At 36.5% G+C, this 21,996-nt stretch overlaps 1 protein-coding gene across 1 annotated transcript in view; it reads left to right on the top strand.

Annotated features, from left to right (window-relative positions):
• Plcxd3 (phosphatidylinositol-specific phospholipase C, X domain containing 3) overlaps positions 1 to 21,996 on the top strand; it is a 156,718-nt gene that overhangs the window by 851 nt on the left and 133,871 nt on the right. The window lies entirely within an intron of this gene.

Genomic DNA, 21,996 nt, shown 5'->3' with positions numbered 1-21,996 from the left:
TGGGCCGGGCCGGCGCGGGCGGCCGGGTCGGAAAGCGAACCTTCCTGACAGTGCGTGTGCTGCTCGGGACAGACCGGGAAGGGAACCTGCGCGGTCAGCGACCTTGGAGTGGGATGACTGGGCAGATGGTGGGGGAACGGTGATTGAGCGGATGTCCAGACAGCCTAGAAGGAAGACTCCGGGGACAAGGCAAGGAAGATGCATAGTTATCAGGAGGCTCCCGCAAGGCACGCGTGACTTGGGCCAGACGACTGGGCAGGTTTCGGGCAAGAGTGCGCAGCAGTCCTGGCTCAGCTCTACAGGAGGGAGGGTTGTTTCAGGACAATTTGCAAGGGTGACAGCTAGGAACAGGTTGTACTTCCTTGCCAATTAAGCTGCTACGCACCTGGACAGAAGGTGCTCACACCTGATCCTTCCAAGACCAGGTTGGAGGGCCAATTACGGATGGATAGTCCAAGTCCACCTTCTATCCAGAGCAGAGCTGGGTTATTCAGTTCAGCCTTCCGGTCTCTCTTCTCTTGCTCTGGCCCACCTAGTGCCCCCATCTCAGTCACTGGGGAAAAACATAATGAAGAAGAAAAATAACCCCCAAAGTACCCCCCCCCCGAAAAAACCTTTTCTTCAAAATAAAGGAACAGTGCTGGAAATGGTCAATAATTTAAGTCAGTGGTGCTAGTTAGGTGGATGTTAGGCAAAGATGACCGACACAGGCATCCCTATGAGCACCCTTCCCAGAAAGTTGTGTCCTTTTGCCCTTCTGCACTAGGTAACTTCCCAAGGGCCCAGAGATCTCCAGAGAAAAGAACAACACAGCTTCTCCACGCTGTACATACTCTGCTACCTGGGTGAGCCTGAGGATTGCTCTTTTAAAGGAGCTGAAGAAGACGGTAGAAAATAGACAACTTTGCTGGCAAAATTCCACTCTCACTTCCACAGATTCCCATCCTTTTTCTTCCTTAGTTTTTTTTTTTTATATATATAGTTTTAAACAATTACTTTCTCACCTGCACATTCGTGTACACAGAGAAGGTAAGGGATGGCAGTTTCCTCATAGGGGACCTGAGACATGCATTGAAGTTAAAAGCCTAAAATTAGCACAGCTAGTTCTGAGGGATGAATCTATCTTACATTTCCGTAATACATCACGTTTCAAAGCCCTGTTAAGTGTACTTTTCATATTCTTCCAAAACCACTGTGAAGTGTACTTTTACCTTCAGTTCATAGATGAGAAAAGGGAAACTCGATGTAGATAAGTGGACCTACAATTAGTTTAATAATCTCATCTCTAAACTGGATTTTACGGAAGATCTACTATGAATTTTGGAGGGAAAGGGATTAGAATTTGTGTCTGGGTGATTCTGCACAAGTACTCCCCAGGGTGAGTACAAGGGACCAGGATAATTCTTCTCTTCTCCCATGGAACAACGTGGAAACTTGGGATCAGAGATTTTGAAATTCTGGTAATCTCTGAGTAAAGACATAAAGATGATGGCATTGGGATGCCATGGAAACTTCTGTTGCTTTCCCAACCCCTGTGAATAAAATATCCAGAGTGGATCCCCTGCATAACCTCCCATTTTCACTTCACTACTGAGAAACACACACACACACACACACACACACACACACACACACACACCATACATCACAAGATTTGTATTCCTTCATACCCCCATGATTCTGTAAAAGAGATTTGGTAGATCCATATGCAGTATATACAACCAGGATTAAAAAAGGATTGGGTACTTTTCTGAATTATTCAACACTGAGAATTTTTGGAGGAAAAACACACATTCAAACTTTGATAGTCAGAGAAGACTAATTGGAGACTATTAAACACTAATGGAATAATTGCCTTAAAATCATGCTAATAGCTTCCTGGCTGCTACATGTTTACTTGGCCAGTTGCTACAGCTTGAATTAAGCAATTATCTCCACCATTTAAAATTACGTCTGGTGCACTACACAAATGTTTCTGTGGAGAGGAACTACTGCTCAGTTTTCTTCAAAGCTTCAAGATTTCCTAGGAAAAAGCTAAGAGAGTGAAGAGCTGCTCAATTATGAGGCCACCTACTTGGGGCAGCTGACCCAAATTACCCAGGACTAGAGCAAAGAACAGTCTTCACGTGTGTGATATTCCCTACCATGTGTGCGGTTCTGGCATTATTAAATATTTCTAATGTCTGCTTCTTGAATGTTTTCAGAGTGAATTCTTTCATTGCTATTTTGCATTTAAATGGCTTCATGATTGGTATTGACTGGGCTGTGGACTTGCTTAGTAATTGGCATTAGTAATTTTACTTTCAGTTCATACTTCAAAGGAATGGTCCTGCCAGAACAGGTTGATAGCCACTCAAATTTTTGTCTTGTATCATTTCTTTCTGTCTGTAATAGAACCACGCTAAATTTTCATTCATGCCTATCCGTTTAACAGTGGCATTTTGGGTTTATGAGTCATGCATGCTCTCACCACAAACAGGTGAGAGAAGTTAAACAGACAGAAGGAAAGAGACAAACTCTTAAATTTAGGTGAAGGTGAGTCTGATGGGTGTTTGGCATCTCTAAAGCAGAATCCCAGTGCTATGGTCATGGTGGCTCCAGAACTGTTAAAAGAGATCTATCATGGAAACAAGGAAAGTGTTGATAATCTGGGTCTGTGATGGTGAGTCATTCTGCACAAAATCTAAAAGACTGGAAAGACTGGAGAAATACTTATTTCTTCATGGGAGAGATCTGTTATACATTTTCTGATATGTGATGCAACTCCTTTACACATAATGCAGCAAACTGACCGTATAATGGTGAAAAATCGGCCAAAGTGTTGGGAGAGTGGAACCTCAGAGAGAACGTAGTTTTCCTTAAACAGAGCATTGTTGATTGTACTTCAGATAAGCAACACAGAAATGCTTATAAATCAAAGATTAACCTGCGAATTTCATTTTCTTGTTTTACAAAATGTCAGCACCAATGAAAAATAACAGTTTTACACAGGAAAGTGAGGGCATTTGTACAACTGACTTCTGTAGCTTTGCTGAATCACTTTTTATGCTGAGGGTTAAGCATAGGGCCTTGTACACGCAAGGAAGTGCTGTACCACTGAGCTACACTTTCTGTCCCTCTTAGTTTGTGATTTTTTTTCCTCACAGTCATTGCTTCCCGTGCCCAGTGTGCCGAAAGCCAATTGTCTTCTTCTCGTTTGTAATTTAATATTCCTGCTTTCATTGGGATGAGGCAATCGAGAGGCTATTTCTAGGAATAGGTCCAACTGTACAAACTTCTAAAAATGAAGGGCATTTTTTATATTTTTTATTCAGGTGTTACTCAAGTTATTCTTTCAAGGCCTCCAAAGCACAGCAAAATTTAGTGTGAATATCCCTTTTGTGTTGTCCTTCCAGTTCCCAGTTTTGTTTAATTGAAGGCTATCTTGGGGTTTTGACTTTTTAAAAATTCTTCATTGATGATATCAAAATTGTGCATATTTATGGGGTATTTCAATACATTTATTACATAGTATAATGGCTAGGTCAGGTTAAACTTACCTTCTCCATTCTTTATCATTTCTTTGTGGTGAAAACTCCAAAAGTCTTTTTGTTTAGCTCTTTTGAAATATACAGTACATTATCAGTATTTAGAGTCACCCTGTGCCAGTGGTGGCTAACCTGTTAGAGACTGAGTAGCTTCCTAGCCCGCGTATGGCCCCTATGTGCGCCGTTATCCAATGTTTGGCTGCTGGGGCGATGCTGAGACAGCTCGACTGGCCTGCTCACAGAAGGGGCTCTGCATGCCCGCTGCGGCACAAATGCCTTGTGTTCGCCGCTACTGCCCTATGTACAGTAGTACGTGAGAAATTATTTCTTTTATCTAATTATAACTCAGTACTTAACGAACACCCTTTCCCTCTCCCTTCCTTCTCCCTACTCTCCCACAAAGGATTTCTGAAACATAATTTGTTCCACTTGGAATTTTTCTTAAAAATTTAAATTGAATCCCCAACTATTGTCAACCAGTATAAAGTGATCTATATCTATATCTATATCTATATCTATCTATCTATCTATCTTAACATTTACAGAGTATGACTTTTCCCATAGTTTAGCAATAATCCTCAAAGCGTTTTTCTACTCAAAGTTGGTCCAGGGACGGGTAACATGCATATACCTAGGTAGAAATGCAGAATCTCAGATCTTACCTCTCAGACTTACTTAATCACAATTTACATTTTAACAAGATCCCTAGGTGATTCGTATGCATATTTTGAAGTCCTAGAAACATGGCTTTGGTTTTCCCCTAAAAGAAAGCTTTATGTAAGTGGCAGAGTCAAATTTAACTAAGTGTCTTTCTACTGGGCCTTTTCTCTTGGGCTGTCTATTCTACCCATGAGTGTTCAAAGTTACAATCAAACTTCAAGCCAGACCCCATATTTGACTCAGAATTTATGGCTCAAGCTAGGGACATTTCTTATAACTGACATTTTAGTTCATCATTCACCTTGAGCGATAAATGTTACTTAATGCCACTTAAGTGTTCAAATTGGGTCACTGTGATAAATTTAAAACCTCTCTCCTCCTTTCCTCAAAGTCTTGCTGCTTGTTGATACTGGCTTTCCGCAGCACTTAAATCAGCCCTTCTGGTGGTGCTAATGGACACTAATGCCAGTTTGGGAAGCATTCTTATTTTGGTTCTTTGCCTACTTGGTTTCATTCCTTATTGTGCCCAAGCCCAGCCACCTTGATAAATGGATAAACTGCAGGTTCATTAACTTTATCTACATGCTAGGTTCCTAAATACTGCTTGCAAATAAAAGTGCCATTGTGAATGAAAAATGTACTAATCAGCATCAGAAAACCACCAAAAGCAAAAGTAAACAGTAAAATCGCTTTCTTTTTGTTTTGTAAATTTGGTTTCTGGTAGAGGGAAAATGACCCATCTCATGTGTGTCTGCAAGACACACTTCATGTACTTGTTGCATAGTTGACATGAGTAGAAATATGTATAAATGTGGTTATAACTCACTTGTTTGAATTTTAAATAGTTTGACACAATAACTATTCTAAAATAGTTAAAACAGAACATAACATCTCAAATTGCTAAAATGGATAACTCAGTGTTTATACACTAAGGCTCATGCACTTTTTGCATTTGAAAATTTTCCATACCTTTACTTAGAGTTTATTTTCCCTTATTTAATTCTAACCACACTCAGTCAGAAAAGATAAATTGCAGAGAGCAGGAAGCACACTGAGTGCCATACATCAGTAGTAATAGTAGGAAATATTTGTGAGGGAAGGCTGACAGCTGAAGACACTGGCACAAGAGGTAGTGTCTTCTGAATCCTACCAGCCCCCAAATAAAATCAGAGTCATAATAGTTGTCAGTTTCCATTCATTTCAAATTTCTTAATGGGTTTCTAAATAGTTCTAACAGTCTCTGGGCAGCTTCTTAAGTGCGGTGTATAAGCCAGTTCCTCGGGCTTGACTGATAAGCCAGTCCTTTGGGCTACCATGTAGTCTCTGCCACTTTCTTTCCTTCCTGTCTTGGGGACATTTTGGGGAGTTGTTACTTTTGCCCCTTTGATATATGGATGAGCTGTGCTTTCACAATTTTATGCCCACACATCACTGCCACTGGCAGTTGTACAAGAGTCTGGGCTGGGTCTTCAGAGACCCAAACATTAGCAGTGTTAATGTCTGACAAGGTTCAAAGGCCCTTAGGGCCAAATCTCTGCTTGTGGAAGCTGCTGATCCAACTTTTACTCACTCTGCTACACTGTTGAAGCCACAAGTACTAGAGTAGCACTACCATAGCCTGTCTCTCTCTTGGCGTGGTTTATATGGATTCTTTTGTTTTTATCCTTTGGCTGTGGGACTCGGGTGTAAATTTGCAAGAGATAGCAGAGGATAATATGTGGCATAGATTTTTGTTCTATGCTCTGTGTTCTTGATGTTAGCTCATTGTGTGTGCCTATGTAGGTGCATAGGTGTGTGTGCATTTGTATGTATTGCGCGTATGTACTTGTATGTGTTCCTACTTTCACTTAAGATAACTTTTTCAGGAAGTTTCTTAGTTTCTTCTGCAAGTACACCTCTGGTGGTGTTACCTAGTCATTCATGTAGATAAGTGTGGAGTAGAAATAAAAGCAGGATTCTTTATTTTCCCAACAGCAGCATGGGACCTTGTAAATAGAATCAAATAATCTGACATATCTAAACTAGTTTCTAAGTGCTTTGTTTTTCTAACAAACAGAATAAGTGATGTAATCTGACCCTTCATAAAAGGTTCAAGCACGCACACAAACACAACACACATTAATTCCTTTTTACTTAAAGGAATAAGCATTGTCTTCTAAAGAATTTACCATCAATGAGAATCTCTCTCACCCACAAGCATTAGTTTTTTGAAAACCAGAGAAGATGGTGGTAATTGAAGGAACTCTTAAATACAGCTGATAGAATTTAATGTGCTCAAGAAGCATATACTATCTCGTTTTATTTCTCCTAGCCTGAATAGGTTTAGGATCAGTCTCAGAAAACTGAGGAACACAAAAGCATCTAAATTAGATATTCCACAAAGAAGAAAAAAGTGAGGGAAAAAATCTACCATGATACAGATAGAATTCTGCTGCCAAAAGCTTTCCACAGCACCATATGCTTTTATTATGCTCTATTAAGAGAGCAAGATAGGACAGGAAGAAAAGGGCAGGAGAAGGTGGTTACACATTCTTGAGAAGCAGCCAGGATTAGTCACCTCCGGAGGCCAGGTACTGAAGCAGATGGCCCGAGAATTTGCTAAATGTGCTCTTGTTATGTTCCTCTGTTTCATTACAGATCCTGGGAGTGGACAGCTCTTACAGCACTCTATCTTTAATGCCTGTTTCACATAGAATTCTTCCTGTGAGGTGATTTTCATGAAATAATCATGATTATCCTTGGTCAATACTGAGCCAATAGCCTGAATATTATAATGATAACTTGGTTCCTCAATTTACTTACAGCATTTTTATTTCAAGAAAGAAAGTGGGCTGTGGTGGATGGTAATCTTAGTTGTCCGCTAAGCCTTCCTGGAGGCTCCCTCCGCCGGGTTAGGTGGCAAAGAGGAAGACATGTTCAACGGAGTCCTGGTGGGCAAATGGGAGCAAACCTCAGTGCCTGTCAGGACCACACACTCTCCTTGCCCTATGGAGGCCTGAGAAGACCAGAGCATCCTTACTGCAAAATTATCCCTAAACACACTCCTGTCATGACCTGTCTTGGGCTGTCCTCAGGGTGAAAGTGGTCAGGGGAATGGAAAAATCCTCTTAAAGGGGAAGACTGCAGGATGCAAAGTTTTGAATAGTCTTCCTTATCTCTTTTGTCCTCATTTCTCTTCTCATTAGGACTCATTCATTAGTCCTGCAGTAGAGGAACACCCTTGGAGATGACACCCTTAACTCTCCTCTTAGTTTTTCATGTTCTACTTACTTAGGAAACCCCACTCAAACTCCATACACTGTGTCATATAAAAGAATGCTCAAATGTTACTCAGCATATACGTTATAGACAAAAAAGACACTCTATTACAAAGAAGAAGCAAAGAAAAGGGAAAACCTTTTCAATGAACAAAAGGAAACCAGTAGTATGAATGAAACAAATTAGTATATATCTTAAAATATTTTTGAAGCAACAGAATAGATAATTTGGGAAATTATTTGAACTTCTCCCTACTTCTTATTTATTATCTTCTATTTTATTCTCTCTCTCTCTTTCTCTCTCTCTCTCCTAAGAGAAACCATACAATATTTAAGCTTATGTGCCTGACTCATTTCAATTTACATTATATTCTCAAGTTGCATCCACTTGTCTACAAATGCATCAAATTTATCTTATGGCAGAGTAGTACTCCATTATTTATAAATACCATATTTTCTTTATCCATTCATCTCTTGATGGATATATGCACTATTTCCAAGATCTAGCTGTTATAATTTGTGCTGCTATAAACATGGGTATGCATGTATCCTTGTAACATCAACACTTTAATTCTTAGGGAAGAGACCTAGAAGGGGGATAGCTAGATTAAATGGAATTTCTACTTTCAGTATTTTAGGAATTTGCACACTGATTTCCATAGTGGTGGTATTAGTTTACATTTCCATTAACAATATAAAAGAGTTACATTTTCCCCATCTCCTCACAAACATTGATTATTATTTAATTTTTTGATGGTAGCCATTCTTTCTGGGGTAAGGTGGTGTCTCAATGTATTTTTATTTTGCATTTCTCTAATGGCCAGTGATGTTGGACAGTTTTTCATGTATTTATTGGCCACTTGTTTGTCATCTTCCGAGAAGTGTCTATTCATTTCTGTTGCCTTTTTAAAAATTTTATTAGTACATGTTTGCAGTTTCTGCAGTTGGGGAGTGGTTACATGTATATAGACATAGCTTATTTCTTTTTTAAAATCCCCTTTCCTTTCCTTCCTTCCCCTCTTCCCTCCTCCTCAAATTCCCCTATCCCATTTTTCATTTTTGTTGATATTGTTAAGCTTAGCTCATCTTATGGTATATAATGTTCCTGTGCCTGGCATATCATTATTATTCTTATTTCCGCTTCCCCTTCTCCTTACCTCTCGAGCTTTTTCCCTTGGATCACTTTGCTATTGCAAGACATCCATCCCTTTGGCCCTTTCTATCTATCATTTGTTATTCTCTTTATTGTACTTTGTCTCACTCAAATGAGAGACACCATATAGTATTTGAGCTTGTGGGTCTGGTTTATTTCATTCAACATAACATCCAGGTGCATCCATTTTCCTACAAATTTCACAAATCTGTCATTCTTTATAGCACAGTAGTATTCCATTGTATGTTTTTGGTTGGGCCTTTTATTTGGAGGAGCCTAATTTTTTGAGTTCTTCATATATTCTATATGCTAGTCCTCTGTCCAAGGAATAGCTCACAGATTTTTCCCATTCTGTAGATTGTCTTTTCACTCTGTTGGTTGTTTCTTTTGCTGTGCAGCTTTTCAAATTGATATGATCCCATTTGTTGATTTTCAGTGTTATTTCTTGTGATAAAACATCATGATACTGGCACTAAAAACATACCCAAAGATCAATGGAATAGATTAGAAGATGCAGAAACAACTCCAAACACACTCAGCCACCCTATCTTTGACAAAGAAGCCAAACACCTTCCTGAAAGAAAGATAGGCTCTTTAATAAATGGTGCTGGGAAAACTGTATTTCCACATGCTGAAGATTAAAACTAGACCCACATCTTTTACCATGCACTAAAATAAATCAAAATGGATCAAAGATCTAGATATTAAAACAGAAACACTAAATCTGCTGGAAGATAGAATAAATGGAACTCTTGAAGACACTGTTGTAGGCAAAGACCTTATGAACAAAACTTCAATCACACAGGAAATGTCACAAAGAATCAATAACAGGGATCTCATCTAATTAAGAAATTTTGCACAGCAAAATAAATCACCAACAAAATAAAGAGACAAATCTGCAGTGTGAGAAAAAAAATTTGTCAGCTATTCCTCAGACAAAAGACTACTATCTAGAATATATAAAGAACTAAATGTATCAGACCTCCTAAATTTAAAGACCCAACCCCAAACTGAGCATCTAAAATGAACAGACACTTCTCAGGTGAAAAATAGAAATGGAAAATAAATATAGTAAAAAGTGTGTAACATCACTGGTCATTTGAGAGATGCATATTAAATCAATACTGAGATTCCATGTCACTCCAGAAAGAATGGCTATCATCAAATCAGCCAATAACAAATCCTGGTGGGGCTGTAGGGAAAAAGGAACACTTCACTGCTGGTGAGAGTGTAGACTGGTGCAAACACTGTGGATATCAGTATGAAGATTGCTCAAAAAACTAGGACTACATGTTCCATTTGACCCAATTATTCCCCTTCTTGGTATCTTCCCCAAAAAGTGAAAGCATCATACCACAGGGATATATGCTCACTCATGTTTATGGTTTGTAACAGATAAATCTTGGAAACAGCTCAAATGCCCATCAACCAATGAATGGATAAAGAAGATGTGTTTTTTTTTTTTTTTTTTATACAATGGAGTAATGCTCTGCCATAAAGAAGGATAAGCTTGAGTCATTTCTGTCTAAATGGATGTACCTTGACACTGTACTCTTAAGTAAAATGAATTGGACACATATATTTGAATGCCACATTGTTTCTCTGGTGTGGGAACCCAAAAGTGTAAATAAGGACCAAAGTGTATAATAGATATTGGGAAATGGAAAGAAAATGTTCAAATGAAAAATGGTACAAGGGAGAGGGGAGTGAGAAAGGAAAGGAAGGACAAGAAAAGAAAAGAGAAAAATGGAAACAAAGATTTTGTAAATAAGGAGGCGAGGAGGGTTTGAAGGGTGGGGAAGGGAATAGGAAAAAAAAGAAGCAAGATATATCATGTACAGGTACAAATTCCCTGTGATGAATGTGATCATTAGGTACATCTAAAATGTATCAATAAACAAAAAGAAAAAAGAGAACAATGATAGTTTGACTTTGTCCTTTTCTGCATATTCTTTTTAATTCTTTCTCTTGCCTGATTGCTCTGGCTAATGTTTTGAGGACTATGTTAAGCAGGAGTGGTGATAGTGGACATCCTTGTCTTGTTGCTGACTTTAGAAGGAAAGTTTTCTATATTTCCCCTTTGATATACTACTGGCAATAAGTTAGTCAGAAATGTGTTTTATCAGACGGAGATAAGGTCCTTCTGTACCTATTTTTTTCAGTGTTTTATCATAAAGGGAAGTTGGATTTTACCAAACAGGTTTTCTGCATTTATCAAGATGATCACTTAAGCTTGTCCTTGTTTCTGTTTATGTGATGAATTATAATTTTTGATTTAATCCATTCACCTTCCAAACACATGAGGCTTTGGAGAGCATTTTAGATCTAAGCCTAGCATCATTGATTAGGTATTCCTATTTCCCCATCTTTACCAGTCTCTGGTAACCACCATTCCGTGCTTCAAGGAGTTTGACCACTTTAGATATATTTTATGAGTAATACCATGCATTTTTGTCCTTGGTACTGGTTTATTTCACTTAGCATAATGTCTTCAAGTTTCATCTCCATTGTAGCAGATGACAGAATTTCCCTCTGTTTTATCAGCAATAATAATCCATTTGAATTTATACATCAAATTTTCTTTCTGCATTTGTCCACTGATGGACAGTTCGGTTGTGAACAATGGTGCAGTGAACATGGGAATGCAGGTCCTTATTCAATTACCTGATTTTGATTCTTTTGGAAAAACCTAAACATGGGACTATGAGTCATATAATAGATCTATTTTTAATTTTGAAGAAGCCTCCACACTGCTTTCCATGGAGGCTGCATCATTTTACATTCTCGGTAGTGCACAAAATTCCACTTTCTTCACATTCTCAGTGTTATGCTTTGTGTTTGGATGTCCCCCCAAAGCCTCATGCAGTCATGGGGCAGGCTTCTAGAGTTTTGATTGATCCATGCTCCAATGCTGGCATTATCGGTGTAAGTGCTACACCTGCCCTTGGGCGGATAGTTTGCATACAATGTAAGGGAGGGGTAGAAGCTGCCTGCCACTGCTCCTCCCTTTTTGCTCTTGCTGCTCCTGCTATCTTCCACCGGCTCAAACTGTTGCCCTCTGCCATGTGCCCCCTGCCTCAGAGCCAACTGAGTATGGACTGAAACCTCCACAAACTGTGAGCTAAATAAACCTTTCCTTCCTAATTCTGGGCAATCAGATATTTTGTCTCAGTAATGAGAGAAAAGTAACTAAGACACTCAGCCTCACTTATTGTCTCTAGTTTTCATAGTGGACATCCTGAAACAGGAGTGAGGCATGATCCTACTGTGCTTTTGCTTTTCATTTGCTGGTGATTAGTGATATTAAGCACTTCTTTATATACGTCTTAGCTATTGTGTGTTTCCCATAAGGAAACACCCATTCTAGCCCTTTTCTGAGTGTTTAATCAGGTTAATTGTGGGTTTTTGTTTATTTGAATTTTGCTGTTGAATTGTAAGTACTCCTCACATATTTTGAAATTAACCCTTATAAGACACATGATTTATAAGTATTTTCTCTCATTCCATAGGTTGCCTTTGTCTCTGCTGATTGTTGCACAAGATCTTTTAAATTACATATGGACTCTCTTGACTCTTTCTGTTCTCAGTCCTTGTACTTTTTGTGTCAAATCCAAAGAAATATTGCCAAGATCAATTTCGTGAAGCATTGGCCCTATGTTTTCTTCTAGAAATTTTATAGTTTCAGGTCTTATGTTTAAGTTCTTAACTCATTTGGAGTTGATTTTTGTGTTGGGTAGAAGGTGAGGATAATTTCATTGTTTTGTATGTATATGTTCAGCTTTCCAAACATCATTTGTTAAAAGTAATATATTTTTACCTGTGTTGTATTCTTGCCATTCTCATGGAGGGCAAGTTGACAGTGTACATGTGAATTTATTTCTGGGCTTGTTATTATGTTGCATTGTTCTATATAACTATCTTTAGGCCAGTACTACACTGTTTGACTACCATGTTGTAGTATATTTTGAAATCAAGAAATGTGAGACCTTTGGCTTTATTTTTCTTTTCAAAGATTATTTGTTGGCTCTTTGGGATGTTATGCAGTTCCACATGAATTTGAGATTTTTTTTCTATTTCTGCAAAAATTGCTATGGATTTTAATAGGGATTGCATTGAATCTTTAGATGACTTTATGTGGTAGGAACATTTGAACAATATTAAAAATCTCTCTCTTGTGCTAACTCATTTGTATCTTGGAAACTCACACCCTGTCTTCCTTTGCAGAGTACCCTGTTCTAGAGAAACTTGTCTTTTCTACATTCTTTGTCTACTGGTAAAATCTCTTTTCACCACTCATACCGCCAGCCTTCTGTATATGTTCCCAAAGGGCAAGTAGGACCATGAGTTTGTGATGCATTGCCTTTATTGTATATTCTTTCTATGCCTAATTTGTGGAAAGTCTTTATCATGAAAGGGGATTGAGTTTTATGAAGTGAATTTTCTGCATCTATGTATATGATCATAAGATTTTTTTATTCTTTGTTATGTTGATGTAGTGTATAACATTAGTTGATTTTCATATGTTGAACCATCGTTGCTTCTCAAGAGTAAATCCTACTTGATCATAGTGTATTCTTCTAATGTATGTTTGAATTTGTTTTGCTGGGATTTGTTGAGGATTCTTATATCAATTTTCATTGAGGATGTTAACCTACAGTTTTATTTTATTATAGTGTCTTTGATATCAGTGTAGTATTGGTCTTATAAAATGAGTTAGGAAGTGTTCACTCACTACTTTTCAATTCTTTTGCAAGGCTTTAAGAAAGATTTGTGTTAATTGTAATTTAAGAAATTAGTAGAATTTACCTGTGAAGCCATCTGATTGTAGGGTTTTCTGTGTTGAGAAGATTTTTAATTACTAAATCAGTTCTCTTACTTGTTATAGGGATATTCAGATTTTTGTTTCTTCATGATTCAGAATTGGTAGGTCATATGCTTCAAAAAATTTATTCTTTCTAGTCTACCTCATTTGCTAGCAAATGATTTTTATAGTCATTTATTATGGTCCCTTCTATTTTTTGTAGCTATAGTTGTGGAAACTTTCATTTTTTTATTTTGTTTTAGTCTCTTACTATTTTTCTTAGTTTAGCTAAATGTTAACTTTTGCTTTTCTGAAAACTTAGATTTTTTTCTATTCTCTGCCTTATTTAATGCCACTCTAATCTTCATTATTTCCTTTCTTTTACTAATGTTGAACATACATTGTTCTTGTTTTAGTTCCTTGAATAGTATAAGGCTATGAAAAAGTATAAGGTTATGTAAATTTTTCTTCTTGCATGTAGAGATTTACCAGGCATTTATCTAAACTTTCCTTTTACTGCTTTTGCTGCATCCCATAAGTTTTGGTATATGGTATTCTTGTTCCCAGTTTTGTTTGTCTCAACATAGTTCTGAATTCTCTATTGATTTATTCTTTAATTTGATTCATTATTCAAAAGTATGCTTAATTTCCATTTATTTGTTAATTTTCCAGTTTTTCCTCTGCTGATGTTTTCCATTACATTCCATTGTGGTCAGAGAAAATACTTGGTATGATTTTGTGTGTGCACATGTGTGTGTTACTGGGAACTGAACCCAAGGTCTTTGCATTGAACTACAGCCCCAATTTTTTTTTTTAAATTTGAGACAAGATCTCACTGTTGCTAAGTTCCCCACACTGAAATTGAACCTGTGATCTTCCTGCCTCAGCCTGCCAAAGCACTAGGGTTATAGGTGTATACCACTGTGCCTGGCTTATACTCTTATGGTTATACAGTATTTTTGTCTCTTTTGATTTCACCTCTAATTTTTCTAATTAAATATGGCCACTCCTGCTTTGTTTTGGTTACCATTTGCCTGAAATATATTTTTCATCGTTTCGCTTTCAACTTCTATGTGTTCTTAAATGTAAAGCAAATCTCCTATATAAAGCACATAGTTCAATCCTCAGCCAGTGAAGAAATTTTTATAGAGAATTAGATATTTCCATTTTCTCAGCTGTTGGTTTTTTTCTGACTTATAGCTCTTTTGTCTTTCTTTTACATTCTTGCTGTCTTCCTTTGTATTTTGTCGATTTTTGTAGTGATGTGCATGTTCTCTTATTCCTTTCTCAGTTCTCTTCCTCTTCTGTCTCCTTTTTCTCTTGAGCTTTCTTCGTTTTTTTCTTTTTCTCCTCCTCTCCTTCGTCCTCCTCTGTCTTCCTTCTCCTCTGCTTTTTTTTCTCTTCCTCCTTCTCTATCTCCTCCTTCTCCTTCTTCTCAGTGTGTGACTGGGATAGGTACTTTATTTGTGGATGCCATGAAGTTTTTATGAAGTATCATATAGTTTTAACACTGTGTATAAAGATGATAGCAAATTAATTTCAATCACACACATAATTTCTATTGTATGTTCCCCTATCTACACATTTTATCACTGTTCCAAATTACATTTTTAGTGTTTTATATCTATTAACATAGTTTATAGTTACAATTTTATATATTTGTCTGTTGATTCCTATACCTGATTGAACAGTGATTTTCATACCAACATTACAGTATTGTAATATTGAGTGTTGTTGAATATATTTACCTTTATCTGGGAGCCATATACTTGCTTATGCTTCCATTTTGCAATTTAGCATGTTTTCATTTCAACTTGAAGTTTCCCTTTTAGCATTTCTTGTAGGGTAGATGTAGTGATGCTAAACTTGCTCAGCTTTTATTTGTCTGGGAAAATCTTTATTTCTCCATAATTTCTGAAACTCAGTTTTGTTAGATACAGAATCCTAGCTGCCCATTATCCTCCCATTCCCTTCTGGCATACAAACTTTCAGCAAAGAAGCCAACAACTAATCTCATAAGAATTTCCCTTGAATATAAAGAGTCAATTTTCTCTTTTTGCTTTCAAAATTCTCTTTCTCTGACAATTTCTTTGACAATTTTAATGTGTCTCACTACCCACTTACTTGAGTTCCTCTGATCTGAATTGATTTTCTTAAATTTTTGTACCCAGCCTCAGCAACTTTTTGGCTATTATTTTTAACAGTAAGATTTTTCTCATTAATCTGTTTCTTTACATCAAATACTGAATATATTAGTCATCTTGATTCAATCCTACACATTCCAAAGACTCTATCTACTCTTCTTTATTCATTTTTTCCCTTTTGGTCCTTCCTAATTTCACATGACCTGTTCTGGATTTGGATGAACCTTTTTTTTTTTTTTTTTTTTTTTTTTTTTTTTTTGCCTGATCAAGTCTACTCTTGAATACCTCTAGTGAATATTTCCGCTCGGCTATTGCACTCTTCGGCTCCAAAATTGCTATTTGATTTTTTCTCATATTTTCTCTTTGATGACATTGGTTTAATGTCTTGTTTTCTTGAGCTGCCTGAACATCTTTCCAAAGGCTATTTTTAATTCCTTATCATGTACGACATATAGTTTCTCTGGCATTAGTCACTGGAGATTTATTTTACTGTTTTGCATTACCACTTTCATATTTTTTCATGTTCCTTATACCTTTGTGTTTTTATATATGCATTCAAAAACAATAACAGCTACCTTTTATCATCTTTGTGGCAGACTGGGTTCAAATAGGGAAAGACTTTAACCAGTTATTGCAGTTAGGCGTTCTAGAGTTGTCTTCAACCTTTTCTGTGAATGTATCCTCTCTGAATTTGCATGGGTAGATTTCTGCATAGGATTTACTGGACTCTTTTTTTCCCCAATGTTTGTAATCTCTCACTCCCTCTCATGTCTGTCTGCTATGCTGTGGGTGCTCTGTTTTTTGTGGGTTTTTTTTTTTGTTTTGTTTTGTTTTTTACGGCACTAGGAATCGAACTCACAACCTTGTGCTTGCCAGGCAGGCTCTGTGCTGCTGAGCTAAATCCCCAGCCCCGCTGCAGGTGCTCTGAAGCAGCAGCAAACCACAAGCCCTTTTTTGTTCTCAGAGGTTTCCAGTCATTTAGAATATAGTAAATTCTATCAGCACCACAAATCAGGGTAAATAAAAACTAGCCAAACAAAAATGTGAAGCATTGGATATGTATACTTGGTTCCTGTTTTTCTGGAGAGATATTGGAAGACTGCTGTATGTTGTGGTTTGGGGAGGCTGGGATGAAAGGTTGGGGTTGTGGAGGGAGACTTCACCAAGTCATTAACTCTGAAGCCCTGTCAATTAAGTATATATCCATCTTATTTCAAATACAGAAAGGAGGAGATCGCTGTAGTTTTAAAATAAAGTATCTAGCGGCTGGGGATTTAGCTCAGCGGCAAAAGCGCCTGCCTGGCAAGTGCAAGGTCATGAGTTCGGTTCCCGGTACCGGAGAAAACTAAAAAAAAAAAAAAAAAAAACAATAAAGTATCCAAGGAGCAGAATTTAAAAATTTTTGAGAAACAGGAAGGAAGGAGGGAACCTTTTATCAGTATGATTTTCAAGTAGAAAGCCTTATCCTTGTAGTATTATATAAATAGAAGTGGATTTCTGTCTTTCAAACATTTGCATTGGCACATGATTTAAGCTGGATCATTTCTGAGGTCTTTTTTTGGCTCTAAAATACTGTGTGATGTGATGGGGAGCTTGTTGTTTAACCTCTTTGAACATTAATTTTCTTACCTGAAAATGGAGGTGGGGATAATATCCATTTTTGTAAGACTGTTGTGTAAATTAAATGGAAAATCTGTGTGAAATATTTTATGTAGTGCCTGACACCTAATAGGTTTTTAATGAAAGAGTTATGTATGAATGATTTGATGCAATCTAATGAATTCTTGATAGACTAAATAATTCAAATTTCTCTTATCACTACTTCTATCTTATTCTATATCACGGTGTGTATTTGGTTTTTATTTTCATTTCTTATAAGGTTTTATTGTTTAATTGCTTAGAAAGATTAAGCATTTTGTTAGCAGAGGGAATGTAAGCTGAAAGTTGAATACAACAGGAATAAATCCCAACTTAGTATTTGAACATTATTTCTGAAGCTATTAGATTAAAAGCAGTATTTAAGCATGCAAGTAGATGGAATTTGCTTTTCTCTTAGTCAATGTAATTATTCAGATTGACTTCCTGTGGTAAAAGATATTCAGAATGCAGGTTGTGGTAATTCCATTTGCCATGTACAGGTTAGAACCCCTGAGGAATTCCTGGTGTTAACATACTAGAATGACCTTTACAACACGCCTTCCAGAAAATTTATTGAAGAAAAAAATCCTTTGAGCCTAAAACTCTTTGAGCATTATGTTTCTCCCTTAAGTCATATTACCTTAAAGCATTTTGTTCTAATGAACAATTCCTCTAAGGGCCACTGAAATAGCTTAATATGGTTATAATGATATTTGGCAATAGTTTTTGCTTAATGAATCCTGATAAAATAAAATATGGAAAAATGAAGAAAAATACTAGACCTAAAGCCCAAAAGTAAAGGTGTGTAAATCATGCAGACATAAAGTTAGTTGACTCATCTATTTTGGTCTTAACTGTTCAGTGAATGTGTATGGAAATATTTCACAATACTGTTGTGTGTTTTTGTGTTTGTGTGTGCCTATGATCTTAAGTAACACACTGTACTTACTAAGTATCAAGAATTTACCAAGTCAGTACGACTAAGCGTTGAAGTCATTTGCAGAGAGTCAACTTTTCATCCCCCAGTGTATATGTTAAAATAAGCATTAATTTTTTTGCGGTCACAAGTGACAGCCTGCACTCCTAAGATTCAGTAAATTATCAGAGCCTGTGTGCTTCTCATTTCCCACCCATGACATGGTGACATCAATAACTGCTTTCTTACAATAAGAAGGATCCCCATTAATGCATTTGGAGACTTTAAAATGCATATGATAATTCGAATATTAGCAAAATTAGACCACTTAATTTCATATGTATTTGTGGTACTTATAGTATTTTAGATAATGGAGCCCCAAAAGGGCAATTCAAAATCTAAATACATACTTGGGATTATTAACTAGAATAAGAAAATAATATAAATTTCTACAGTCAAAATATGTCATCTGATTCAGCAGTCATGCTTCAGGGCTTAGATTCAATTTTTTTTATTTTTTATTTTTTGGCTTTTCTTTTGAGACAGCATCTTCTTACGCAGTTCAGGTTGGCCTTGAGCTCACTTTGTAGCCCAGGCTGGTCTCAAACTCACATTGATCCTCCTGCCTCAGCCTCCCGAGTGCTGGGATTACAGGCGTGTGCCACCACACCTGGTTTAGATTCAATTTAATGTATTTAAAATACAGTGTAATGTATTTTATGTTACTTTAATAGTTGTAAAATATGTATAACATGAAGTTTCCTGTTTTAAGAGTTTTGAGTGTGTAATACAATGGCTGTACTTCTATTCACATTGTTGTGCAGCCACTACTACCATCTATCCAAAGTATATTTTTGTTTTGCAAAACCCCTTAAGTAATGACACTTAACAATTGCTTTTAGGTCAGGGATTGTGATTCCACCTGACTTGTCCTTGAAAGAGTTAATTTAAGCTAGGAGGTTTGATACACATTATGAAATGATAGGAAAACACTCAAGGGTAAAGGGCAGTTGGGGTGTGGGAAAAGACAAGGGAAAGAAGGAGAAATTTTGTATGTATGTATATACAGGATAGTTAACATAGTTGTTCTACTGTCTTCTATTTCTTTGCTGAAAGAAACTGTCAGTGAGTCCTTGATTGATCAATATTGCATATTTCTATCTGTATTCATGAGAAACCACTTTGAAGATATCAATATGTAATACAACAAGCATTGTTAATTTTGTACCACTTTGTTTGAAACTCTGTATTGTCTGTACTGTTCTTTTGCTATTTTGTAAAATGTTGTCTGTCTGTTAATGTTTTTCTTCTTTTATTTTTAAAATAAAAAAATTGCTTTTACTATGATTTTCTTTTGTGTATAAAGCATCCTATATATTGCAAAGACATATTTTGTCTTATTTGTGTATCAATAACCTTTTACGACAGATAGGAACTTACAGCTCCGAGACGCCCAATAAATAGCTGGTTGTCACTCCTCTGATTAATTGGAGAAGCAGAAGTTGAACGAGGTCATTTGGCTCTGATTATAGTGTTCTTTTTTTTATAGTGTTCTTTATTGCTTATTTCCATAAGTAATGGAAAATTAATTCATTGTTTCTTCTGATTTCTCAGGTGACTGGGATTCATTTTCCTTGATTGGATAACCTGTTGTAAGCTTTGCACTGCTTTCTGGGTTTTCTTTTATACCTAAGTATTTGAGATTTGCATTTTATTTTAAGACTGTCACAGGTTTACTTTAATTAATATCAATAGCTTGAATGATATTTACATAAACTGACCTTAAAATGAACTGACTTTGAAAATGAACTTGCCCAATGAGCGAGCTCTGAGAACATCGTGCTAGGTGACATACTTGTGACAAAAGACACATATTGTGTGATTCCAGTTTTATGAGGTTTATAAAGTAATTCAATTTGTAGAAATAGAAAGTAGAATGGTGATTGTTAGGATTTGGGTGGAGAGGGAAAGGAGGAATTATTTAATAGGTAATTTCAGAAGTTATACAGTTCTAGAGATTGCTTATATAAGAATGTGAATGTACTTGACACAATTGAAACGTACATTTAAACTGTTAAGATTGTAAGGTTTATGTTAGTTTTTAAACTAAAACTGAAGAGTAAAAGAAAAGACGTTGCTCAGTCAAACTAAGTTTTATGATTTTTGACATAAATTTTGAGGGGTTTATGCTGTAGTCTTCTGCGACATTCATAATTCTTTCAAGCTCTAATACCAAGAGAGGCTCTGGGCTATGAATCTAATAACCTTGTTTTTTCCTCTTCTTACTTCATTCACGGTTTCATTGAAGGAAGATGGTCAGATAACATCATCTTTTGAAAACTGTTTCTTTAGTGTGATATCACACCAATGTTCTTCATCCTTTTAAGTGTCCTGCTAGTAAGGATTCAGGAAAAAATACAGTGGGAGCTTTCAAATTATTGATATTGATAACATCTTTCTGGATTTCTGAACCTATTAAGATTCACATTGCATAGTAATTACCCATGCCCTAATAATTTATCTTCTTGAATGGAGTTGGTAGCATCTTAATACAACTTAAATTCAAGATTCATTCATTCATTCCGAAATTACACACTAAATACTAAATGTGTTTCAGCTGGTGCTAGGCGTTAGCCATGAAGGTAAGCAATCTAGATGTAGGCATTTTCACTGTGTTAGTAGGAAGGAAAGTGTAAACAAGTACTGAAATAAAGAATATTTTTCATTGGAAGAATAAATCAGAGCAATCATGTAGATTTTTGTTGATATATGTGAGTTCCAGGTTTAAAAAGTCCTTTTGGAAGACTTGATTTTTTAATTTTCATGTTGAAATCTAGAACTTGGGTATAATGATTGGGAGCATGTCAATGTCTGCATCCCATAAACACATTTAGATCATTATTCCAGTGGTTCAGCTTCTGATAATATAATCAACCAGTGAAAAAATTAGTTCCAAATATCTGGCTGAAGGCCTGATCCTCTTGCCTTTCGCAGAGATGGTTTTGTGAGCTTACTTCCTGCTGCTCGTGCTAGAAGAGATGGGGGAAGAAGAGGAGGAGAGCCCCGAGGCTGAGTGCTTACCCCAGAGTGTAGAGCCCTGCCCAGGAGCACCGCTCCCCTCCTTTGACCTGACTTCAATTTCTTTTGTAATCTCTTTCCAAGTTTGGTGACAGTTGTTGCATTCATACTGTACCTTTTGTTTACTGCATGTTAAATTGTGTTCAGAATATTGGAAGAAGGCATCTCTGCTTTGGACTCACCCTTTCAGAAGCTGTGGGTCTAGTTGGACAGCACTTGGTTAGTTGTAGGTAAACCTGGAGAATTTGAAGGAAGTAGTTTCAGAGTGGGTGAATGGACAATTGTTGATTCTGCTTCATATGTGTGATTTCAAAAGTATAATATGACTCACTTTCAGTAGACTGGAAAATTCTTGTGTAGGCAGAAGTCCAATCCTAGGAGATAAAGCTAAATGTATTATAGCATTATAGTCATAGGAAAAGATGATAGTAATAGCTGCCCTTTATCAAGGGCCTTCTTTCTGATAGCTGCATACATATACCTATTAACTTTAATCTATAATAACCCTGTGCATATAATATTATCTGTATTTTGCAGATGTAGAAATAGAGACTTTAAATACTCAGGCTCACAGAAATATTAAGTAATAGAAACAGATCTGTCAAGTTTCCAAGCCCAAACTTTTAAAAAAAGAAATTAGATCTTCATTCATTGTTTGTTCAGGATTCTCTCCTTTGACAAGTATAAATTACATTTTCCTGCATTGTTCTGATTTAAGTAAATAAGTAGTTATTGATATGCTTTCTCTTAAAAACAATCAGCATTTTTATGTTTAATGTCATCACTTTAAAATGGGAAAGTACATTTCTTTTTTTTTTTTTT

The sequence above is a fragment of the Chinchilla lanigera genome, unplaced genomic scaffold, assembly GCF_000276665.1.
Source record: "Chinchilla lanigera isolate Chin_1 unplaced genomic scaffold, ChiLan1.0 scaffold00025, whole genome shotgun sequence".
Lineage (NCBI taxonomy): Eukaryota > Metazoa > Chordata > Mammalia > Rodentia > Chinchillidae > Chinchilla > Chinchilla lanigera.
This window is presented reverse-complemented; position numbering and strand designations above follow the sequence as displayed.